The sequence below is a fragment of the Anabrus simplex genome, chromosome 3, assembly GCF_040414725.1.
Source record: "Anabrus simplex isolate iqAnaSimp1 chromosome 3, ASM4041472v1, whole genome shotgun sequence".
In the NCBI taxonomy this organism is placed as follows: Eukaryota; Metazoa; Arthropoda; class Insecta; order Orthoptera; family Tettigoniidae; genus Anabrus; species Anabrus simplex.
This window is the reverse complement of record NC_090267.1, coordinates 144,182,858-144,210,120: the sequence shown is the minus strand read 5'-3', so window position 1 is coordinate 144,210,120 and position 27,263 is coordinate 144,182,858. Positions and strand designations below refer to the sequence as shown.

The window sequence follows — 27,263 nt, the reverse complement described above, 5'->3', positions numbered from 1 at the left end:
AACTTCTCCGGTATTTCGTATAGATATCCGTTCAAACTATCGCGAAGGTAATAAATTACTACATTAAAAAACACGATACGCCTGTAAACTTCTATTTAAAAAGAAGTTAAAGAGATTACACGGTAATAGTTAACAGTCATATTGTTATTGATTATTGTTGCTCCTCACATTCAAATATTGCATTGTTGGCTACAGTCGTGAACAAAGGGTGCAATGTAGTCAAGTAAATATAAATAAAAATCAGCTGACCTTGTATTACATTCATTTGTACTTCTGAGTAGGTAGTTAAAGTATCCGTAATTTATATTACGCTCCCTCGATCTTTCAGTATTTAGGAGCGGTTAGCTAATAATAATAAACGTGGTTTCCCATTTTCACACCAGGCAAATGCTGGGGCTGTATCTTAATTAAGGCCACGGCCGCTTCCTTCCAACTCCTAGGCCTTTCCTATCCCATCGTCACCATAAGACCTATCTGTGTCGGCGCGACGTAAAGCCCCTAGAAAAAAAAAATAATAATAATAATAAAGTTCATATATCCCAGTAATTGTAGATAAAGTCCCTGGAGTAGTAGTAGTAGTAGTAGTAGTAGTAGTTTTGATAGAAATATTTGAGAAATTATTGTAGACAACCTTGTATTTTTCAGTAGGCCTAATTAAGGACACTTTTATACTCCGTCCCATGGAGTAGGGAAAATAATAGTAATCCACCAGCTGTAATAATCACATAACCACATTTCAGTAGAATTGTTGTGAAGATAAGGTATAATATATTAGATAGTATCTTGCCAGTTATATTCGTGTTTTTCTTCGTGTACGGCAATCCTTTTGATACTTAAGCATTTAACCAAACGCAGTGTAGTGTAGTATAGATACAGTACATTTAGATAGTGCCGTATCTTGCCTGCTATATTCGTGTGTTATCTTTCGTGTGTATCTATTAGACCGTAATACTAATAATAATTTGTCTAAGCATTTAGCTTCGTTGGTAAACTTTGAGTACAGTAGTTCTTGCAAATTTCATTTCTGTTGTGCTTAGTAGTGACATACGGTACGGTACCGGTATCGTAATTAGGATACGTCTGAAGGTAGTTTAAAATTACTCTAGTGTACTGTACAGTAGTATACGAGTAATATCCTATTAGAATTTAGTGTGCTTATTTTATTATTGTAAAATATTTGTGTAGTACTGGTGTAGTAGAGGTATCCGTAGAAACTCTTACTAAAATACTGTTGTTGTAATTAGGATAGGCTTAACTGCAGTTTGGAATTGTGTAGTTCTTGTGTATTACTTTTGATATTCAGTAATTAACAGCAGTTTTTATCCTGTTAGGGGTTGTAGGATTTAAAAAATAGTGCATGACTAAGTAGTATTGTAGTGTAGTCGTATATTAATTACCTTATTGTTGTGTACTATCCCAGACAATATATCCCTCCGTTCATTTATTTTTTGCAAATAAGTTATTTTATTTTTAATTTCATTTTTTCCCCGTAAAGCATGGCTAAGGAGCGCAAGTGTACTTACTGTGGGTGTGGCGAGGTATTGTGGGGTATGAGGGAGGAGTTGGAAAGTTTGAGGGAGATAATTAGGATTCTCACAGAGGACATGAAGGAAGATAGGACTCCCTCAAACAATGTACAGGTTACAGTAGGTGTACAAGAGAGAGGGGAAGGAAAGGGAGGAGTTGTAGAAGATAGGTGGTCTAATGTTCTAAGGGGAAGGAGATTGCAGGCTAAGGGCTCTATTCAGGATCAGAATTCAGGACATTTGTCTGTGCGAAATCAGTACGAGTCACTCCAGGTACAACAACAGAGGGAAGATGAGGGACAGGGAACTGTTGCTGAGATGTGTGGAAGTAGGAGGAAGGGAAAAGATAGGAAAGGGAAATGTAGAGTAGAGGATAGGAAAAGACAGGTGGAACAGGGTCATGGGAAGGAGAAAAGGGAGGAGGAAGTATCTTCTGCAGCTATCAGGAAAGAAAGGGCTGACCAGGAGGGGAGGGGATCAAATGAGGTGGGTAGGGTTAAGGCTCTGGTTCTGGGGGGATTCGATCGTTAGACACGTGGGGAAAGTGTGTGGAGGAAAGGGAACCAGGGTAGAATGTTATCCAGGAATTAGGTTGAGGCAGATGTTGAGGAAAGTAGAAGAGAGGGAGGAGGGGAAGGAGAAGGTGGTAGTGTTTCACGTTGGTACCAACAACGTAAGGCAAGCTGATATAAGTACCAACATAGTTGGAGATGTGTAGGATCTGGTAAATGCAGCACGGGTGAAGTTTAAGAAAGCGGAGATTGATATTAGTGGAATACTGTGTAGGAGGGATACTGACTGGAGGGTGATTGGGGATTTAAATGAGACTATGGAGTGGGTATGTGGGAAACTGGGAGTGAAATTTCTAGATCCCAATGGGTGGGTAGGAAATAGGGATCTGCACTCGAATGGCCTTCTTTTAAACCGCAGTGGTACGTATAAGTTAGGAAATTTGTTTGGAAGGGTAATAGGGAGGTACATTCAGGGAAACGGGATGGCCTAGGGAGCGGTGATAAGGGAACAGGGAACTGGAAATCAAGTAGGGATGAAATAAAATTGTTAGTGTTGAACTGTAGAAGTATTGTAAAGAAAGGAATAGAATTAAGTAATTTAATAGATATATATTTACCAGATATTGTAATAGGAGTTGAATCATGGCTGAGAAATGATATAATGGATGCAGAAATTTTCTCAAGGCACTGGAGTGTGTATTGTAGAGATAGGATAGGAATGGTGGAAGGGGGAGTGTTCATTCTGGTGAAAGAAGAATTTGCAAGCTACGAAAAAGTTAAAGATGAGAGTCATGAAATTCTAGGTGTAAGGCTCATTTCTAAAGATAATAGGCAACTTGATATATTTGGAGTGTACAGATCGGGAAAGGGTAGCACTGACGTGGATTCGGAATTATTTGATAGGATAGTCAGCTATGTGAGAAACGACATGGAAAGAAATGTGATTGTAGCAGGAGATCTGAATTTGCTAATGTCAATTGGGAAGGAAATACGAACGACAGGAAGCATGACCAACAAATGGCAAATAAGTTAATATGGGAAGGACAACTGATTCAGAAAGTGATGGAACCAACCAGAGGGAAAAATATCCTGGATGTGGTGCTGACAAAACCAGATGAGCTCTATAGGGAAACTGAAGTAATAGATGGTATTAGTGATCATGAAGCTGTTTTTGTCGTAGTTAAAAATAAATGTGATAGAAAGGAAGGTCTTAAAAGTAGGACTGTTAGGCAGTACCATATGGCTGATAAAGCAGGCATGAGGCAGTTTCTAAAAAGTAACTATGATCGGTGGAAAACGGTAAATAAAAATGTAAACAGACTCTGGGATAGGTTTAAAGAAATTGTTGAGGAATGCAAAAACAGGTTTGTACCATTAAGGGTGGTAAGGAATGGTAAAGACCCACCTTATTATAATAGAGAAATAAAGAGACTAAGAAGGAGGTGCAGACTGGAAAGAAATAGAGTTAGAAATGGCTGTGGAAGTGAGGAGAAATTGAAGGAACTTACTAGAAAATTGAATCTAGCAAAGAAGGCAGCTAAGGATAACATGATGGCAAGCATAATTGGCAGTCATACAAATTTTAGTGAAAAATGGAAGGGTATGTATAGGTATTTTAGGGCAGAAACAGGTTCCAAGAAGGACATTCCAGGAATAATTAATGAACAAGGGGAGTGTGTATGTGAGGATCTTCAAAAGGCAGAAGTATTCAGTCAGCAGTATGTAAAGACTGTTGGTTACAAGGATAATGTCGAGATAGAGGAGGAGACTAAGGCCAAAGAAGTAATAAAATTTACATATGATAACAATGACATTTACAATAAGTTACAAAAATTGAAAACTAGAAAAGCGGCTGGAATTGATCAGATTTCTGGGGATATACTAAAGACAATGGGTTGGGATATAGTACCATATCTGAAGTACTTATTTGATTATTGTTTGGTCGGAGGAGCTATACCAGGTGAATGGAGAGTTGCTATATTAGCCCCTGTGTATAAAGGAAAGGGTGATAGACATAAAGCTGAAAATTACAGGCCAGTAAGTTTGACATGCATTGTATGTAAGCTTTGGGAAGGCATTCTTTCTGATTATATTAGACATGTTTGTGAAATTAATAACTGGTTCGATAGAAGGCAATTCGGTTTTAGGGTAGGTTATTCCACTGAAGCTCAACTTGTAGGATTCCAGCAAGATATAGCAGATATCTTGGATTCTGGAGGTCAAATGGACTGTATCGCGATTGACCTGTCTAAAGCATTTGATAGGGTGGATCATGGGAGACTACTGGTAAAAATGAGTGCAATTGGACTAGACAAAAGAGTGACTGAATGGGTTGCTATATTTCTAGAAAATAGATCTCAGAGAATTAGAGTAGGTGAAGCTTTATCTGACCCTGTAATAATTAAGAGGGGAATTCCTCAGGACAGTATTATCGGACCTTTATGTTTTCTTATATATATAAATGATATGAGTAAAGGAGTGGAATCGGAGGTAAGGCTTTTTGCGGATGATGTTATTCTCTATAGAGTGATAAATAAGTTACAAGATTGTGAGCAACTCTAACGTGACCTCGAAAATGTGGTGAGATGGACAGCAGGCAATGGTATGTTGATAAACGGGGTTAAAAGTCAGGTTGTGAGTTTCACAAATAGTAAAAGTCCTCTGAGTTTTAATTACTGTGTTGATGGGGTGAAAGTTCCTTTTGGGGATCATTGTAAGTATCTAGGTGTTAATATAAGGAAAGATCTTCATTGGGGTAATCACATAAACGGGATTGTAAATAAAGGGTACAGATCTCTGCACATGGTTATGATGGTGTTTAGGGGTTGTAGTAAGGATGTAAAGGAGAGTGCATATAAGTCTCTGGTAAGACCCCAACTAGAGTATGGTTCCAGTGTATGGGACCCTCCCCAGGATTACCTGATTCAAGAACTGGAAAAAATCCAAAGAAAAGCAGCTCGATTTGTTCTGGGTGATTTCCGACAAAAGAGTAGCGTTACAGAAATGCTGCAATGTTTGGGTTGGGAAGAATTGAGAGAAAGAAGAAGAGCTGCTTGACTAAGTGGTATGTTCCGAGCTGTCAGCGGAGAGGTGGCGTGGAATGACATTAGTAGACGAATAAGTTTGAATGGCGTTTATAAAAGTAGGAAAGATCACAATATGAAGATAAAGTTGGAATTCAAGAGGACGAACTGGGGCAAATCTTCATTTATAGGAAGGGGAGTTAGGGATTGTAATAATGTACCAAGGGAGATGTTCAATAAATTTCCAATTTCTTTGAAATCATTTAGGAAAAGGCTAGGAAAGCAACAGATAGGGAATCTGCCACCTGGGCGACTGCCCTAAATGCAGATCAGTATTGATTGATTGATTGATTGAAAGATAGATGAAGTTTTTACAGAATTCTACATGTTTAAGAGATAGGTTACATAGTAAAGATTTCGGACCTTCCCCGCGAGTTAAACTGCTGAGCTGGCAAGAAGTAAAGATGTTAAGCGGCCATTACCTTATTGAAGAGCTACTGCCGGATGAAAGAGACGCTTCCAGCCTCCTGCTACACTTCCATACACTAGGCTAGTTGTTGTTCGAGTGGCCGAGAGACAAGAAAACAGCAGTTTTTATAACCTCGAGGAAGGTTCGAGACCTTTCATGAATAAAACAGCCACACCCACTCAATTTTATTGGTCAGAGTAGACCGTACACTTAAAATCGGAGAAGAAAGACATGATTGGTGAAAAATTAATTACAGAAATAATTGATTGGCTCAGTTCAAAAACTGGCAGAAAGAAAAGATAAATATTGCCAACCCACAAATGAAAGAACAAAATTTAGTAATAAGAAAACTTATGTATACAAAATTTCTTCAAAAAAGTTCCTTCACTTCGCACCAGGGTGCATAATCATAGTTTTTTTAGTAGAGACATCTATAAGAGAATGTCCACACTTCTTGATCAATGGAAACAAAACAAGTTGAAATCCACACAGTATTGACAACTTCGTAATCACAAAATTTACGGTAGTAACATCTTCTGATAAACTTATGAGTTGATCCAGTTTTTAAAGTTCAGTTTTAAAGTTTAAAATTGCGGCATAAGGGTGTACCGCCCGGTACAAAGGTAATGAAGAGAAGTGGGCTGAGGATGCAGCTTTGTTTGAGTCACACTGAGGTCTCAAACACCTGAGACTCTGCATTGCAGGTTCGAACATAATTCTGTCATCGACTGTACAGGCTTTGAATTGCTGCTGTTATCTGTTGGTCAACATTTCTTTTCTTTAGTATCTTCCAAATTTCAACTCTTGGAATGGTGTGAAAGGCTTTCTCTAGGTCGATGAAGGCGAGATGAGTCTCTTTTCCATACCTCATCAGTTTTTCGCTGATTGTCCGATGGTGAAAATGTGGTCTTGGGTGCTTCTTCCCGGCTGAAACCCCCACTGCGCTTCATCGAACTGTGGTTCTACAACTTGCCTTAATCTATCTTCCAGGATCCTTGCATATATTTTCCCCGGCATGCTCAGGAGCGATATGCCACGATGGTTTGTGCAATCTCTGTTGTCCCCTTTCTTGAATATTGGAACTATGACACTGTACTCCCAATCAGTTGGTACCTTCTTTGTTTTCCAGGCCAGGTTGATAATACGGTGGAAAAAATCTTCACCACTTTTGCCCATAAACTTGAGCATTTCAAGTGCTATCTGGTCGTGGCCTGCAGCTTTGCCTAGTTTCATTTTCATCAGTGCACGCTTTAGTTCCTCAATACGTAATTCCTCACAGGTCCCATCTTCCTTTTGGTGCTGCTGTTTTCCTCCTGCTTGATCGTTATCCTCAATTTCCATATTTCCTCCGAGCAGTTCTTGAAAGTGTTCTTTCCACCGTTCCATGGTGTCATTTCCACTTCGGAGGTGGTTTCCGCTTTTGTCCTTTATGAACTTGCGAGGACACTGCTTCTCTGTTTGCAAATATTTCAGTACCCTGTAAAATAGCTTTTGGTTATTTTGTAGGTTTACTTCCATTGTTTCTCCGAACTTTGCTGGTCAACTTTCAATGCATTCTTCACTGCAATCCTTTTTTGTAGACCTCACGTCACTTGGGTGTTTAGTGAGTAAGTATTTCTTCCACAATTCCTTCTTCTCCCTGACTAGTTCCTTCACCTCTTCTGTCCACCATGGTGTCCTCTTCTGATGCTGCCCTCCCCTAGACTTTCCACAGACCTCGGCTGCAGCTTCAAGGATTACCTCCTTGAACAGGCACCCTGTCTCTTCCAGTTGGCCTTCTCCCGCAGGTGGCAATTCCAGTCGATCAATCCCTTGTTTCACAGCATCTTGGTATGCTTGCTGGGTGGTCTCTTCTCTCAATTTATGCACCTTTATTCTTTCTTTAGGTTTCGTCCTGGTAACTGAGTTGTTGGTCTTGATGTTAATGTGAAGCCGCGTAACTACCAAATAGTGATCACTTCCAATCTCATAACCTCTGTACACTCTGGTATCTAAGATATATCTCCACTGGCTACGTGGTGCTAGGATGTAGTCAATGATGGCGACTTCTCTTGTGTAGCGGTGTGCTTCTCTGTGTGGGAACATAGTATTTGCTATTACAAAGTCATTGCCTGCACACATGTCCAGGAGTCTTCTCCCAATGTCATTCTGGTGAACCTCTCCGTATTTCCCAAGCAGGCCCTCAATTCCCTCTGTGTTGTTTCCAACCCTGCCATTGAAGTCACCAAGGACAAAAATGGTTCCCATGGTGTCGTCTACTGTTCTTTGCAATTCATCATAAAACCTGTCTTTCTCTTCTGGGATGTCATCTTCATTTGGTGCATATACGGCAATGAAAGTAGTGTCTTCATTGGTGCTGCTGTTGAGAATTAAAGTCACCGACATCATTCTTTCGTTGATGAATTTCCAGCACTTGATGTAATGTTTGTAGCCTTCGGGGATAACTATGGCGACTCCTCCGTATAAAATTAAGTATGGATAAAAAATCATTTTTTGTTTATTATTGCTTGACAATAGGTGCTTAAAAATCAGTCCTTTTTTATAAATATTTTCCTAGTGGTTTAGCACTAATACATCAACGGTTTTTCGGTGACGCAAGGAAGGTAAAGGCCTAGGATTGGGAAGATTGCAGTCATGGCCTTAATTAAGGTACAGCCCCAGAATTTGCCTGGTATGAAAATGGGAAACCACGGGAAACCATCTTTAGGGCTGCTGATGCACAATACGTCAACAAATGGACATAAATCAAAAAATAAACCTTTTTTGTCTCACTTGTCCATCACACGAAATGAATTACAAATGGTTGCTAAAAAAGAAACCCCTAGCCAGCTTAAACTCCCTCGGTGAACAGAGTGAACGTTTCAAAGCGACTCTATTCGACCGACCCGAGTTGTTACCTCCACACTTGCCAGTCAACTCATTCTTTGTTCACATAAGTGTTTCAGAGCAAAGTGAGTATTTGTAAAGGTAAGAGCTTCCTTTTATGATGAACGTTTGGTAAATATGTTTTCTGTAATATATCTGGGATATGTAAAAAAAAAAAAAAAAAAAAGGCCAAAACATGTCTCGAGATTTCTGCAGGAATATCTTCTTTCAACATTTCTCTTTGTGTTTATCAGTAATTTATGTGAATTTGTCTGCAAGTTTGACTTTTATTACTTATTTTTCAGGATTATGTTCCATGAAAAACAAATACATATTTTGAAAGATGGATTTCAACCACTGGTGCTAGTTGGAAGAAGGCAGAATTTCTGAAGGCTATTTGTAGCTTTTTATAAACTTCAAGATTGCTCAGAAGATGTGTTCAACAGTTTAGATAAATTTAGTGCATTGCTGCATGTGAACTTGAGCAGAAAATGGCAGATGTCGCACAGGGTTCCACTAGTTTATGTAGCTAAAAATGAAAAGTAACTCAGTTGTGTGTGCATATTTCCAGACTAAATAACAACATTGATAAATGCTCGGTGTCAGAGTAAAGAGAACACCAATGGAACTTGCTCTGTTTTGGTAGGACTATTAAACGGTTTGATACTGTTCGCTAAAAATAAAGAAAAGGCGTGTGGAATCTCTTGCTGCTAAAGAGGCAGCATCTAATAAGAACAAAGTAACAAATAATGAACAGTCCAGATACCTATCAGTTATGCAAGCTTTAACCCTATTTGTAGATCGAGATCATTCCGAAAGGCAATGCAACACTTACAAGGGAACATCGGCAATGGTTAAGTCGCTGATCGCGATGAAACTTGGAAAACACATTGAGGTACACATAAAAACTATGTCAGCATCAATTTTGGGTGCCGACATTCATTACGGCATTAACTAAGGGGTCTAAAAGTTGCAACATTTCAAGTTCTGCGCGATCAGCGATCAATACCTGCTGGCCAATGCTAAGCTGGCACACTGCCTGCCTTGAGAAACACCTCTGCACCTCCTCCCCTCCCCACTCCAACTGGTTCGTCACCGCACGTTTCCGTTCTCCCCGCGCTTGCCGGCTGCTTAGCTGTTGAACGGGACCGGCTCTATATTTTGCTTCTTTTCGTACTATAATTATTGAAATCCTTTAAATAGCGTTCCGTTTCACACATAATGATAAGCAAAACTAATATACCCATATTTTATTCACATTTTATATTTTCATTCCTGCTAATTCTAATGTGTTGTCACATTCGTGGGTACAGCCCCGAGTTAAGCACCATCGGGCGTGGTCAAATGTGGGATGGGGTACCGCATCCGACCTACGCTTAAATTATTATTTACTTCTAAAATGCCTTCAAGCTCTTGGTAGTGTCCTTTAGAGTGAACATACGTTATGAAATTAATTAAATTAAATCACCCACCTTTAAACAACATTAAATATCTTTTTATTTAAAGAAATTACGTGCCTGGGTAGAGGATCTCAATGAATGTAATGAGATTCGGTACCTCGGGATATCAAAACCTAGTTACAGGTCCAGATCTTCTTTTTATGTCCCCTCCCCCCACCCATTTTGTGTACGTTATCAGTTGTGTCATAACAAAACGAAATTGCGGACGACGACGACAACAATTATCAACTGCGAGTTTGAAACTACTGGAATTCTCCGTATTGCATACTCTTTTATAAGGAATATAGGTAAAATATTTTTATTTGTGCTTGTACTGAACGATTTATTTATGTTTTGCAGTGACAGACACAACACATTTCAATTGCAGCAATGGTTGTCAAATATAAATCAATTTAAAGCATAGACAATGTTGATATGTGTATGACATGGAATGTAGTAAAGTTTGACATAATAAGAAAAACCTTGAAAAATAGAAAAGATGTGCATTTATATATGCAGTAGATATACAATAATCACAGGAAGACCTGTAGTACTTTTGCGTTATAGCTGACGAAGGTCTATGTATTCAACAAGTACCCATATTAAAGTATCACACTACAATCTTCTGGGTACAATGGCAGTTACATACGCAAAAATTTAAATGGCTATTGTACGAGCTGGTACAACAACAAACAATTACAAGGTAACACAATAAATGATTCCGTATACATTACATCGGGTAAACTCTCTGTCAATAACTGATAGTAAACAAAAACAATCTTTGGTCTATTCGAAACATTAAAAAATAGTGAAAAGAAAACTGAAACAAAACCCAATTAACAACAGGCACCATACTTTTATCATGGGATGTATGCTTTACAATAGTGGTGTTCCTGGGATGTACAGATTGTCCACCGGGTGAGTTGGCCGTGCGCGTAGAGGCGCGCGGCTGTGAGCTTGCATCCGGGAGATAGTAGGTTCAAATCCCACTATCGGCAGCCCTGAAGATGGTTTTCCGTGGTTTCCCATTTTCACACCAGGCAAATGCTGGGGCTGTACCTTAATTAAGGCCACGGCCGCTTCCTTCCAACTCCTAGCCCTTTCCTATCCCATCGTCGCCATAAGACCTATCTGTGTCGGTGCGACGTAAAGCCCCTAGCAAAAAAAAAAAAAGAAAAAAAAAAAAAAGGCAGATTGTCCAGGATCATCAAGGTATCCAGTGCGGTACCACAAGTACTTCCACATGTTTTTGAATTGAGGAGATGTCAGCTGGCCCCGTGATATAGGGGTAGAGTGCCTGCCTCTTACCCGGAGGCCCCGGGTTCGATTCCCGGCCAGGTCAGGGATTTTTACCTGGACCCGAGGGCTGGCTCGAGGTCCACTCACCCTACGTGATTATAACTGAGGGTTGTGGCCAGAGAAAATATAACAATAAAATATTTTGTCTATCGGGTAACTTGGTTTCAAGATGCCATTATACAAGCTCTGAACTTCTGCTTTGCCCATCTTTCCAGATGTGGTGCACACGACATTAATATTTTCATGTGAAAATATTATTTTCTTAACAAGGGAACCAAAAACACCATTTCTTTCCTTTAAAACTATTAGCAACGGGGAGAGTAGCTCACCTTCTGTTGACACAGTAGGCATAATCATGTAGCTGTGCGTAGTAGAAGGAATTTATTGGACCACCGTGCTAATCGACGTTTCACCAATATTGAAAAAGACATGAAAATACTTAAAATCATAAACAAAGGCCCCCTCTTAAACACTACTGAAAATTGCTTTATTCACCTTGATCAATACTTCAACCCTAATTTCAATGTAAACGACATTTCTGAAAAACCCAATATCCTTTTCGATTTCCTAATTCTTCTTCTCAAAAATTCTAAATTTCAAAACCCCAATTCTATTTTCCATGCCTTACAAAGTTCCTACCCACATTTTCTACCTCCTATAACCCACCCTCCTAACCCACCCTAAACTACCCCTCCTTCATCTATATCCGTATCTTATCCTTCCTCAACACCATTTAATTTCAATTTCTTTTATTCTTATCTTATTCCACTATTCCTCTTCCTCTATTAATTTATTTTTCTTTATTAAAAAAAAAATCAATTCCACCTTCATTTCGGTTCTTCCCATTCATACTCCACTCCTGTCTTGCGCCGATTTCGACTACTTCAATCAAGAATACCAATATAAATAGTCCGTTATTGGACATTATAAATTTTCCAGCTAACTCATTCCTGGTTGCCAGCGTTTCGCCTCCGTGTGCTAGGCTGGGCTCATCAGTTGGTACCTAGCACACCTACCAAGACGCTGGATAGTGCATACCGCGGAGGCCACTGCGTAGGCTAATTGTAGCCACCGGCAGTGCCAATGCACTATGAGAGACATTGTCTCATTATCAAAAATTGATGCCTGCTTGGCCATCAGATTCCCTATGGGAATCAACATCTACATCATACTTCAATCAAGACCTGAATTTTTTACGTTTTAAAAAATTGCGCACTGTGCATATACGTTTTCATTTGTTTCCGGTATTGCGCTTTTTACTATATTTTTTTCTCTTCACAATTGTTTTTTCACGTCAACTGTTCTAAGTATTCTATAGGAGCACAATTACTCATCCAATTATATTGAATTGTATTATATTTATCTATATACAGTACTTACTTTCCCGCGACCGAGGAAAATTACTGGATCTTCAAGCTATTCTCCATTTTACTTTGGCGTTTGAAACCACAGTGCCTGATATTGAATATTTCGCACTGATCACCGGGAGCTGACAAGTTGCTTCAATGGATCTACTCGTCCTCAACTCCTGCACGATCATGGATCTTCGATTGTGATGTGACTTTGTGCCTGACAGTGTTTAAAAACTTGCTCGTATAACCGTTCTCCGCTATTCGTAAACATTGTGAGACTTTGCCGAGCGCTGCGTGTGCCATGCTGCCGCTCAGAGAATTGCGCACTGTTTTCTTTGACTGACTTTCATTTTACTTCTTCTGATTTTTACAGTGTCTACCCCCATTCATTTATATCGCCTCTTCTACTGATCCGGAGTGTACTTAATTTTTTCCTTTTCCTATGCATTGTTTTTCATGTTTTAATCGCCTGACGATGACCTGGATTAGGGTCAAAACCGGTACCATTTCTAATTATTCTACATTTCTTATTCTTTTATATTGAATAGGTTGAATCTATTTATCAGTTATTTCGTTTTAACTTTTCTCCTCAGCACGCTAACGTTCTGCCGGTGCACATTTCCAATTTAAAGCCGCTTTGGTCGCTGTGATGGACTGTGTAACTGTACCTTTTTCTCTTACGTTTTCCACAAACATTTCGGCTTCCACCATAACGTCAGTTTCCCTATCAAGTTTTTTCGTTGTTGTCACAACAGTAATTTTTTGGGATGTGATTCCAAATTTGTTTTTGCAGTCATACAACCAGCCTGAGGACGCTTTAAAGTCATGGATCCCTCAAGAGCGGGCACTTTGCATTGCCCACTGTTTGATTGTGACTTCAACGTAACCGTCATTATGCATAAAGCTGATTACATCCAAAAAACAAAAAACTTTTTCAACGATGACTCTTTTTCTCTTGTTAAGAAAGACCCAGCTCAGTCTTTACAGAAGCAATTGAAACAAACATTGAAAACATCTTCATTCCTCTTTAATGAATATGAGAAGCAGAAATTAATTAGCATGAACCCCCGCCTTCCTACCGCTAAAACGCTGCCAAAAATCCACAAGGTCGATGTCCCCATTAGGCCAATTATTAATTACAGACCTAGCCCCCTTTACAAATTAGCGCAGTATATCCAAAAATTCCTTAAACAACCTTACAGATTCACGGCAAACAAATCCATAAAGAATTCCATAGATTTCACTAAAGAATTAATTAAATTCTGATTACAGGATTACCACACTATACATTATTTTGATATAGTAAATATGTTTCCTAACATCAAAACCAATAAATTGCTTCTCATCATTGCCAAGAATCTGAAAAAATACAGTCACTTAAGCAAGCTAGAAATCGATGAATTCATGGCTGTTTTAAAATTGCTGATCAATAACAACTATTTCATTTTCGACCAGATTATTTATAAACAGAATGGCCTTGCAATGGGGTCTCCGGCCTCAGGAATTTTGGCAGAAATTTATTTAGATTTTTTAGAGGAGACAAATATTTGACAATGAAAAATTAAAGAATGTTCTATTTTGGTCTAGGTTTGTAGACGATGCGTTTGTTATCCTAGATGAACGCATAACCAATGCTTCTACAACTCTTCATAATCTTAACACTATAGATACGGATATAAAATTTGCTTTAGAATCTGAAATAGAAAAATCTATTAATTATCTGGACCTAAAGATTATTAGACACGCCTCTTCATTTTCTTTTAGTATTTACAGAAAACCCACACAAACAGTTACAATAAGATATGATTCAATCCACCCCTTAACTCACAAATGTGCAAACTATAACAGCTTAGTGAATCGCGCTTTTAGGATACCAATGTCCAAACGAAATTTGGACAAGGAAATGAACATCATTCGAGCTATGGCTAAAGCTAACTGTATTAAAGGGAATTTTATGGAACGAATAATAAACAAATTCAAATATCGCCCTCATACGAATCTGATGAAAGATAGAACAGAAGCAAAGGAAATCGCAACTTTCACATATAATAAAGACGTGTATAGAATTACAAATATTTTCAAGAAACGTAACATTAGGATTGCATTCAAGACAGATAATAGAAGTGCAACAGCTCTACATAATGCTTCAAATGTCAACAAAGTCGGTCCCTATTTTAAATCACTCGTATATAGATTTGAATGTAGAGACTGTGGAAGCGGATACATAGGGCAAACTGGGCGTAGCTTCAATGTCAGGTATCACGAACATCTCAACACTGTAAAATATTGCAGATTCTCAGCGGTAGGCCAGCATATCCATGAATACAAACATAAATTCACAGATATAGATAAAGACCTTGAGATCATGGAAACACTGGCTAAAGGACAGAGGCTTGACATTACGGAAACATGTTTAATACATCTAGATCAATATTATAACGCTAACCTTAATCTGAACGAAATCTTGAAAAAACCTAAGGTATTATTTGATTGTTTGATTCTATTACTCAACAATTTAAAAATTCCAGAAAATTCGAACGTCTTTCGAACTTTACGTGACAACTTTACGTACTACAGTCTACGTCCACAACGCCCCCCGGACCTTCTCCTAAACAGTCAACGTTCTGGAAACACCCCTTTACCGCCCCTACTTCTCCTTCCCTAACGCTTCATCACACAGTACAAGACACAAGCAGACACACTCGTTGCGCCGCAGCCGTCAAGCAAGGTATACAGCTTTAGAGGTGAGTCAGCCGTATCAACACTTAGATTCAATCGGTTTCTCTATCAATTTTCTCGCTTTTCTTTCTTTTAACATAGGGTTTCATCATTACAGGTTTCCATTGAACTGAGAATCCATGCCCGCTTAACAACTGTAGGGCAAATTAATATCACAGTTCAACCACTACACGTGCAGCATTAAAAATACTACGTTTTTATACTCAACAAAGATAAGAAAACGGCTCAGTTTTAATAATCCTATTGTTTATAACAAACTTTTAATCCAACAAAGTAACATATACAAAAAATGAATATCTTAATATCAAATGGACTGCATTCAACTTCAACCCTATAATTTTAGGATCACATGTGAAGCCAATATTATGAGTGTATAAAATCATAGACATTAAGGAATTGAAGACCACTCATATACCAAATGAGGAATTTTATATTTTAACTTGCAAGAGTTTCCTTGTCACACATTATAGTTTTAATCTAGCATAATAAGGTGTTAATATTTAGTTATAACAACATTCTATTGTCTGTATATATGGAGTTAAGTATGACAATATGCTGTTCATTGTTTTGATCGCCAAGTTTCTATACACTTTCCATGCAGCTGATGATGGTGTTAAAAATTGTACACCGAAACATGTTCTGTATCTGTAATAAATAATGTTGTAAATATCATCCAACAACATTGCATATGTATTGAAAAGGTGGAACCCGCTATATGCTAATTTAATTGTGTATACAGTGTAAAGCAAGCAAAGAAAGAACTTTTGCCCCAACCTATTTCAGTCACTGAAACATTGCACAGGTAGACCTTCAAGAACTTTTGTATAAAACTGTCGGAAGCATTTCCAAATCTTTAAATTATAAGAGATTGCAACAGTGAAATTGAGCTATAAGTGGGGATTAAATGGCAGTGGAGGTCACACTATTTACAAGCAGAAACATAATGATGCTGATGTTGAATATGCAGATGAATACATGTTTTTTGATTAATAATAATAATAATAATAATAATAATAATAATAGTAATCGTATGGCCTCAGCTACCATGTGCAGACATTTCAATTTGACGCCATCTGGCTGTCTGCTCATCAATTTCGACGTTCTGTTTTACTTGAGACCCACTAGATGGCAGATCAAGTAAACCGAAAATCTCTTTGGCGTCTATGGCTGAGTTTTTTTTTTTTTTTTTTTTTTTTTTTTTCCTCGGTTAAACCCCAAATATATCACGAGAGATCTTTTACATGTCGACATCATACGACATGGAGTGTTGAATGGACTTTTTTCCGCCCTTCAAAAATCCAACTACCTCTGCCGGGTTTGAACCCGCTATCAATCAATCAATCAATCAATCAATCAATACTGATCTGCATTTAGGGCAGTCGCCCAGGTGGCAGATTCCCTATCTGTTGCTTTCCTAGCCTTTTCCTAAATGATTTCAAAGAAATTGGAAATTTATTGAACATCTCCCTTGGTAAGTTATTCCAATCCTTAACTTCCCTTCCTGTAAATGAATATCTGCCCCAGTTTATCCTCTTGAATTCCAACTTTATCTTCATATTGTGATCTTTCCTACTTTTATAAACGCCATTCAAACTTATTCGTCTACTAATGTCATTCCACGCCATCTCTCCGCTGACAGCTCGGAACATACCACTTAGTCGAGCAGCTCTTCTTCTTTCTCTCAATTCTTCCCAACCCAAAAATTGCAACATTTTTGTAACGCTACTCTTTTGTCGGAAATCACCCAGAATAAATCGAGCTGCTTTTCTTTGGATTTTTTCCAGTTCTTGAATCAGGTAATCCTGGTGAGGGTCCCATACACTGGAACCATACTCTAGTTGGGGTCTTACCAGAGACTTATATGCACTCTCCTTTACATCCTTACTACAACCCCTAAACACCCTCATAACCATGTGCAGCGATCTGCACCCTTTATTTACAATCCCATTTATGTGATTACCCCAATGAAGATCTTTCCTTATATTAACACCTAGATACTTACAATGATCCCCAAAAGGAACTTTCACCCCATCAACGCAGTAATTAAAACTGAGAGGACTTTTCCTATTTGTGAAACTCACAACCTGACTTTTAACCCCGTTTATCAACATACCATTGCCTGCTGTCCATCTCACCACATTTTCGAGGTCACGTTGCAGTTGCTCACAATCTTGTAACTTATTTATCACTCTATAGAGAATAACATCATCCGCAAAAAGCCTTACCTCCGATTCCACTTCTTTACTCATATCATTTATATATATAAGAAAACATAAAGGTCCGATAATACTGCCCTGAGGAATTCCCCTCTTAATTATTACAGGGTCAGATAAAGCTTCACCTACTCTAATTCTCTGAGATCTATTTTCTAGAAATATAGCAACCCATTCAGTCACTCTTTTGTCTAGTCCAATTGCACTCATTTTTGCCAGTAGTCTCCCATGATCCACCCTATCAAATGCTTTAGACAGGTCAATCGCGATACAGTCCATTTGACCTCCAGAATCCAAGATATCTGCTATATCTTGCTGGAATCCTACAAGTTGAGCTTCAGTGGAATAACCTTTCCTAAAACCGAATTGCCTTCTATCGAACCTGTTATTAATTTCACAAACATGTCTAATATAATCAGAAAGAATGCCTTCCCAAAGCTTACATACAATGCATGTCAAACTTACTAGCCTGTAATTTTCAGCTTTATGTCTATCACCCTTTCCTTTATACACAGCGGCTACTATAGCAACTCTCTCTTCATCCGGTATAGCTTCTCCGACCAAACAATAATCAAATAAGTACTTCAGATATGGTACTATATCCCAACCCATTGTCTTTAGTATATCCCCAGAAATCTGATCAATTCCAGCCGCTTTTCTAGTTTTCAATTTTTGTAACTTATTGTAAATGTCATTGTTATCATATGTAAATTTTATTACTTCTTTGGCCTTAGTCTCCTCCTCTATCTCGACATTATCCTTGTAACCAACAGTCTTTACATACTGCTGACTGAATACTTCTGCCTTTTGAAGATCCTCACATACACACTCCCCTTGTTCATTAATTATTCCTGGAATGTCCTTCTTGGAACCTGTTTCTGCCCTAAAATACCTATACATACCCTTCCACTTTTCACTAAAATTTGTATGACTGCCAATTATGCTTGCCATCATGTTATCCTTAGCTGCCTTCTTTGCTAGATTCAATTTTCTAGTAAGTTCCTTCAATTTTTCCTTACTTCCACAGCCATTTCTAACTCTATTTCTTTCCAGTCTGCACCTCCTTCTTAGTCTCTATTTCTCTATTATAATAAGGTGGGTCTTTACCATTCCTTACCACCCTTAATGGTACAAACCTGTTTTTGCATTCCTCAACAATTTCTTTAAACCTATCCCAGAGTCTGTGTACATTTTTATTTACCGTTTTCCACCGATCATAGTTACTTTTTTAGAAACTGCCTCATGCCTGCTGTATCAGCCATATGGTACTGCCTAACAGTCCTACTTTTCAGACCTTCCTTTCTATCACATTTATTTTTAACTACGACAAAAACAGCTTTATGATCTCTTAATACCATCTATTACTTCAGTTTCCCTATAGAGCTCATCTGGTTTTATCAGCATGACATCCAGGATATTTTTCCCTCTAGTTGGTTCCATCACTTTCTGAATCAGCTGTCCTTCCCATATTAACTTATTTGCCATTTGTTGGTCATGCTTCCTGTCGTTTGCATTTCCTTCCCAATTGACATCTGGCAAATTCAGATCTCCCGCTACAATCACATTTCTTTCCATGTCGTTTCCCACATAGCTGACTATTCTGTCAAATAATTCCGAATCCGCGTCAGTGCTACCCTTTCCTTGGGATCCGGAGGCCGACATCTACCACTGATCCACAGAGTAGGCTTGTTTTTGATTGTCTTATCCCTATTCAATTGATTGCTTTTATATCTGGAATAGTTCTATGGTGTAATGACAGTCTAGGATCAACACCGTACTGTAGACCTGTTAGATTCGTTGTCTCTAAAGAATTGTGAGAATTGGTTTTATGAGAAGAATCTGACATCAAGACGTGTATTGAGAGTCTTGGGTACTTGACCCTTGGTGACCATACATTTGCATTCAATTTGCATTTAACTATGGTAGATGGCTGCGTGTGGAACATTCTTGAGTGCAGCCTACACAGCCTCAAATTGTTTTGTTTGTAATGCAAAACCAACAGAAAAAATTCAACTAAACCTTGTGATAAGCCTGCAGACAAAGCCCTCTTTTCATTTGGTTTCGTCCATTCATGCCATGATAAGAACTTTTGAATATTCATTACATATTGCATATTGTCTATCCTTCAAATCATGGTGGATTTGGAGGTCCATAAAAAAAAGGACGTTTTTGTGGAAGGAAGAAAAAGGAGACTCAAACTGAGTTCAAAGAGAAACTGGGCCTGATTGTTGATAAACCCAAACAGGGCTTTGAGTCCTCTAACAATGGTAGTAATGGCCAGAAGGTTCTTTGCCAATCCTGAGAAGGTTTTCTGAACTAACAGGCATAGATGAACCCCTCGTTAGAAACGTATCTGTGATTTTACTGTTAGTTGTTAGTGGCAGAGTTACTTCTTTCTTCTTCTTTATTCGAATCAGAAGTACAAGAGAATAATACTACATTTAATAGAAACAAACTATACACATAAATATATACAAGTAAAAGGTCTACAACAATTTATGTCATACAGATTCGGCCCAAAATTTGGCCACTTCGAGGGCATTTGGATTAGCCAGCACCAAGTCTTCCATTGTGCAGTTTGATAGACACAAGGGACAACATAGCAGGCGTTCAGTTGTCTGAAGTTCACCACAGTCACACAAGGCCGTATCGATGGGGAAGTTCCATTTCTGTAGAGTCGCTCTGGTTCTACCCACTCCAGATTTAAGTCTGTTTAAGGACCTCCATGTCAACCAGTCCTCGGTGTGACCGGGAGGCAACACTTCCCGTGGTTCCATCCATTTCAAAAGGCCAGGGGTCTTTTGTTTCCATTTGGTAATCCTGGCTTTGTCCGATGATCTTTCCAGGTGTTCTGAAGATGTTAAAAATGCTTTCCTGGACTTCAATCTTCGTTGGGCAGGTTGGTATCCAAAGAGTGGATGTGAAGGCATTAAATTTGTTTTAAGCCTTTCGTTTTTAGCAGCAACCTCTCTCCTAATTACTTAATTTTGCCATTAGTAACAACTACTTTAAATTCCATGATACTATCTATCAGCAACAGGGTTTACCAATGGGATCTCCCGCTTCTGGTATAATTGCCGAAATTTACATAGACTATTTAGAGCACACATTCATCAACAAAATAGACCATATATTTTTTTGGTGTAGATTTGTTGATGATATCTTTATTATCCTCGACAATAGGTCCACAAATGAAACTGATATATTAGATAAACTCAATACAATAGATTCCCATATAAAATTTACCATGGAATCCGAAAACAATCACAAACTGAACTACCTGGACATAACGGCAACTAGACATGATGACCACCTTTCTTACAGAATATACAGAAAACCCACGCATACCTCAAATACAATTAAAATGGATTCCGTTCACCCCAACATACACAAAAGAGCAGCCTACTATAGCATGATACACAGAGCATTCAATATACCGTTAACAAAAGAAGATCTAAACAAAGAATTACAATTAATTCATGACATAGCTAAAAACAATAGATTCAAGAAAGACATGGTTAACAAAATCATTCATAAAATAAAATCCCAACCCAAAACCAAACTAACAAAAGCAAACGAACCCAAGAAAGACTATGCACTATTCACTTTCAATAATGTACACATATACCCCATAACTAATATTTTTAAAAAACATAACCTAAGAATAGCATTCAGAACTACACACAATAGTTCCAACATCATACACAATGTCAGGACAATCAACAGCAACAACAAATACAACCACTCAGGGGTATACCGCATCAAATGTAATAACTGCGAGACCAGCTATATCGGACGTACCGGTAGAAACTTCCTAACCCGATATAACGAACACATAAACGCAGTGAAACACAATCATTTTTCCTCAATAGGACAACATGTCGCAGACTATAAACACAGTTTCACAAACATCGATAACGATATGCAAATCCTAAACATAAACCCCAAAGGCCCCCTGCTCAACATAACAGAAGAATTTTACATCACTTTAGATCAGTATACCAATCCAAATTACAACATAAATGAAATCACAGAAAAAACTAACATCATCTTCAATACAGTTATCCCCGCCCTAAAAAACCCTTACCTTAAGTTAATCGATAAACAGAACGCAACAAGCAACAGAAAAACACCAAACAACACACCCAGCTCCATCCCTACCCCCACAACAACAACTCTCCCTACCCCTCCTTCCCTTCCCCTCACAGCAGCTAGTATAAGCCCAAGAAGAACACGAAGTAGTACATTACAAGCTCGCACGTCAAACACAACTCAGCTACACCAACAACAGTAAGTACATATTCCAATTCACACACATAACCCTTAGACATTCCTCCACACAATATCACTTATAACTCAATCTTATCTTCCACAGATAAACATAACATCATTGCACAGCTACAAATGGGAAAGGAGCCACTACTTTGAAACCAATGTCATCCAAATTTACGGACGCCAAAAAGACAACATGAATTGGTTCTAATAAAAGGGCAACACACACAGCAGAGCTGAACATATTTTACTTGAATTTCATCCATACATTTGGCACCTATTTTAAATTGAAAGTGTTTTATCTCACATACGCACAGGAAGACAAAACTTTTATCCATGCAATTTTACAAACTCTAAGAATAGCAGCTGAAGTGCACAACTGTGAATAAGACTTAAATACGGAAGTTAGTCGATGTATTGACCACCAAGCAAGAACGAATGTTCATATGCATGAAGTGTTTTTATATATTGTTTTTATCTTGTACATATATATAAGTTAGTTTAGGATAAGACGTGTTTTATACACTAGTTTTAAGACCTTCAACATTTTAGACATACAGTTGCAATATTGTACAGAATGACATATACGCCAGTTCACGCTAAGACGTGCCCCATTTGTATGTAACTAAATGTACATCATCATCATATGGCATTCCTTCAACACCACAATCTTAATCAAAGCTTCATTATATAAATATGTATGTATGGTTCAGCTGAAGATGACCTTGAATATGAGGTCGAAACCGGTCCTGTAATTTAATATATACAATAAATAAGTATTGATTGGTGGAAATCCTCTCCTATTTTTAATTGTGCAATTGTCAATACGGAAATGAAAATTATAGATTACGAAACCTCTCTCCTGACGTCACAAGGAGCAATACCGGCAAGGTAATTGATTTTCTCGAGAGGAGTTGGCTTCAGGACACCAGTAATTATTCTACAGCTTTCATTGAGTGCCACCTCAATCTGTTTTGCATGGGCAGATTTGTACCACGCTGGACAGGCATATTCACCAGCGGAGTAACATAAGGCTAGTGCAGTAGTTCTAACAGTTTGTGGGTGTGTGCCCCAAGTAGATCCAACAAGTTTTCTAAGTAGTGTGTTCCTGGAAGAGACCTTTTGTTTTTACATTCATACAGTGCACCTTGAAGGTGAGACTGCGATCGAGAGTGATGCCCAAGTATTTGGGATGGAAGCAGTGGTCTAGCGTAGCTCCATTCCATGTCACAACGAGTTTCCTCTTGGCTTGTCGATGTCGTAGATGGAATGCACAAACTTGCGTTTTGCTCGGGTTTGGCACAAGTTGGTTTTGATCATAGTAGTTGCTGAGTTCTTCTAGAGCAGCTTTCAGGGTGCATTCTATCTCTTCAAAACTATCTGACTGGACAGCGAGAGCAAGGTCATCAGCATAGATAAAACTCTTGGTGTCTTGAGGCTGTGGCTGATCATTTGTGTATATATTAAATAACAAAGGCGCCAGTACACTTCCTTGAGGCAAGCCATTCTTTTGAGTTCGCCAACGACTTCGCCAACCCTGAAATTCAACAAAGAATCGGCGGTTATGAAGAAGTGTAGCTACCAGTCGTGTTAACTCAAGATCTTTAGTAAGACAGTGATATTTTTTTAACAGGAGTCTGTGGTTTACCGTGTCATACGCCACTGTGAGATCAACAAATGCGACGCCTGTGACTTTTTTTAACTCAAAGCCATCTTCAATGTGCTGAGTTAGATGCAAAATCTGGGAGGTGCAATTTCTTCCAGGTCTAAATCCTGCCTGCTGTGGAATAGGAAGTTGGTCAATAACTTCAGTAAGGCGATTCAAAATCATTCGTTCCATGATTTTATACAAGTGGCATAGAAGAGATATTGGTCTATAACTTTTTGGATCTTCAGGGTTTTTGCCTGGTGTTAGGATTGCAATCACCCGTGCCTTCCGCCAAATCTTTGGGATGTTGGATTATGCTATGCATTTGTTGAATAATTCCACGAGCCACAACTTTGTTCCAGAACCGAAGTGCTTTATTTGCTCAGTACAGATATCGTCCAAACCTGCAGCTTTACCACTTTTGCACATTGTAATACCAGTTTTGAATTCATTGAGATTAAATGGTCTGGCTAAAGTACTGATAACCTCAGATTCCCCGGTCACAATTTTTGACTCTGATTTCCTAACAGTTGATCGTGATTTGTCATTATTAAGCAACTGTGAAGCAATATGATTGGCTGTAACATTAGCATGGACTGAACATTTGGTTGGGTCACTGTTCAGTTTTTTTCAGAAGTCTCCAAGCCTTTTGACTATTAACTTCAAAATCTGTTTCCTCCATCAGTTTCAACCAAGTTTTCCTTTTGTTTTCTGAGATTGAAAAGAGTAAGTCATGTCCGGCTGAAATTGTCTCTTTGCTGAAAGGGTTCACTTCGAAGAGGGCAAGGTAGTTCTCTAGGTAGACTTTTGCATCAGCAGTTAAACCTCGGTAGTAGTATGTTCTGCAACCTCTGGGTATTGATAAACATGAGGCTCTCGATACTGCATCAACAAAAGTGTCGTAAGATTCTGGTTCTGGAGGAATCTCCCGTATAAAGCTGTCAAGTGTATTGCAAAATTTTTCCCAATTATACTTTTTGAAATACTGGGCAGAGTCACTGATGTTGACAAGTTTGAAGTTCTTATTTGTGGTACCAAAGAATACTACCTAAGGTTATGCAAATGGTATGACATGCCAAGTAGTTTATACATGGAATAGATATACTACAGTCCTTTGACTTACCTGTTGGAAAGTTTTCTGAAGAGGCTCTAGAAGCCCTCCACAAAGTCTTCCGCCATATTAGGCTGAATCATACATGGAAAACTTCTCGATCCAGAACTTGGTGGGTTTTTTTTTTTTTCTTTCCAAATTGGTTTACATTGCATTGAGACAGATAAGTCGTATGGCGACGATGGGACGGGAAGGGGCTAGGAGTGGGAAGGAAGCGGCGGTGGCCTTAATTAAGGTACAGCCCCAGCATTTGCCTGGTGTGAAAATGGGAAACCACGGAAAACCATCTTCAGGGCTGCCGACAGTGGGGCTCGAACCCACTATCTCCCAAATACTGGACACTGAGAGTTACAATAATTGAAAATCTTCCACCTTTTTGATACTTTTTATTTGCTTTTTAGCAAATTTTTATTTGTAAACAATACATGTTTCGTTCTCACTTGGGAACATCATCAGCTGTTGTTAAAGTTTAGATGAATCGCTAAGTTTTTAAACACGTTATTTGCAAGTACATTGATTCTCTTAAAAACTACTAGAATACCAATTAAATTAAATGATATTAAAACAATGTGGGGGCTAATGGGTTAATGAAATGAGACTGGATGATTACATAGTTGGTCAGCTTAAAAACTATATCTATTCATTGGAATAGTTGTTAAAAGTTTCACTTTGTTACATTAAAAATGTCTGTTTTTCTTCCGGTTAAAAGGTTTTAAAAATGATTGACTTCATGACACTGTTCAAATTGTTGTTGAATGTTTTTTCTCTTTCACTCCTTCCAGGTAAGCTGTTACTTATTATGAGCTTGATTAAAGTGCCCTAAATTGAGTCTAATGCGGAACTTTGAAACTTTGAAATTGAGACGAAGCTCCCTTCCCAAAAATTGACCAGCAATCAGCTTCAAAGTTCCACATTAGACTCAATTTAGGGCACTTTAAGCAAGCTCATAATAAATAACAGCTTACCTGGAAGAAATGAAAGAGAAAAAACATTCAACAATAATTTGAACAGTGTCATGAAGTCAATCATTTTTAAAACCTTTTAACCGGAAGACAAATGGACATTTTTAATGTAACAAAGTGAAACATTTAACAACTATTCCAATGAATAGATATAATTTTAAAGCTGACCAACTATGGAATAATCCAGTCCCATTTCATTAACCCATTTAACCCCCACAATGTTTTAATATCATTTAATTTAATTGGTATTCTAGTAGTTTTTAAGAGACCTATCTGTGTCAGTGCGACGTTAAGTCAATAGCATATATATATAGTTTTTAAGAGAATCAATGTACTTGCAAATAACGTGTTTAAAAACTTAGCGATTCACCTAAACTTTAACAACAGCTGAAGATGTTCCCAAGTGAGAACGAAACATGTAGGCCTACTGTTTACAAATAAAAATTTGCTAAATGGCAAATAAAAAGTATCAAAAAGGTGGAAGATTTTCAATTATTGTAACTCTCTGTGATTAGATTTTGATACGGAAAATGAAGCTGATTACTTACTGGACACTGGCCGCACTTAAGCGACTGCAGCTATCGAGCTCGGTCAGAACTTGTTTAGACATGATGATGCACACACTTGTTGTATCCTCAAAGCTGTATGGAAAACAAGGATTTCTTAGACTATGATGGTAATGACTGATCTGAGAAAAATCTAGACATTTTTAAGTAATATGTTCAACGCACTGTGGGATGTGAACCCACCATCTCCTGAATGCAAGCTCACAGCTACACGACTCTAACTCACTCGGTTTATAATATAATAAGAGCCTCTAAACTTATGTTACTTCATATGATGATAGATCTTAATTTTGAATTGTATATACTGTAATGTGTGCAAGTGAAACATCTGATATTCAAATTTAGTAATTTAATCTTTTCTCTTGTTTTCAGGTCAAGGTGCAGTGTGATGGCTCAACTGATGGCATATTATTTTATTCCTAATTAGTTGTTTGTTTTTATTTTTAATAATTTCTTTTAAATTGTTACACAGTATAATTATGCTATTGGAAGAGCATCTTTACTTTTATTGCATCTTAAGACTGAATACAATTTCTCAATACAAATATTGATGCTCACTTAGTTATATCTTGTGAAATTTTTGTAGTAGATCAAAAGAGTTTGTAACTTTTATATATTATTTACAGTGAGAGGGGAGAGAGAGAGAATGTGTGTGTGTGGTTCTTTTTTATTACTCCATCTGCATTGTACTGCTCTAGTTCATATTGCTCATAGTAAACCTAGTTTGTTACAGTTGTTACTTATAAAATCCCTAGTCAGGATTGTTTTGCCCTCAAGGAAACCCAATCAGTGGATTGTATTTACCTGTTTTGTAAAATGATGTCGTTTATAACTAACTGGAGGTAATCTTAATTACCATGTGGGATTGTTACTAGGTTGTATGCAGGTAAATTATGACAGTTCTGTATCATTATTATCATTATTTTGACCTAAATGATGTTTTGGGGAAACTTTAATATATAATAAAATTATTACAGTCTATATTATAATTTATTTTTGTCTTGTTTTCATCCATGTTCTTCCCAGATGTGAAAGAAATTCAAATACTGAAAAGGTGCAGCAAACAGTGTTTCAGTATGTTTATATCTGTCTGAAGAAAATACAAACTTGAAAGAGTTATATAGTATTATACTGACTTTAGTACTGAACTCTGTAGAGTTTTCATTTCTCTATCATCAGGAAACACCATTCTCTTCAGATAGCTTTCATCCTAAGAAACAGAAGAAGAGTCTGCTAGTGCCAAATTGGACGAATTAGAGGGCTGAAG

At 38.0% G+C, this 27,263-nt stretch overlaps 1 protein-coding gene across 2 annotated transcripts in view; it reads left to right on the top strand.

The window, feature by feature from the left end:
- Window positions 1–26,985, top strand: part of LOC136866085 (putative protein FAM10A4) — a 405,358-nt gene extending 378,373 nt beyond the window's left edge. For both annotated transcript variants that reach the window (XM_067142747.2, XM_067142748.2), the window contains exon 7: window positions 26,369–26,985. The gene's annotated coding sequence lies outside the window, so the exon portion shown is untranslated. The remainder of the gene's footprint in view (window positions 1–26,368) is intronic.
- The last annotated feature ends 278 nt before the right edge of the window (window positions 26,986–27,263 follow it).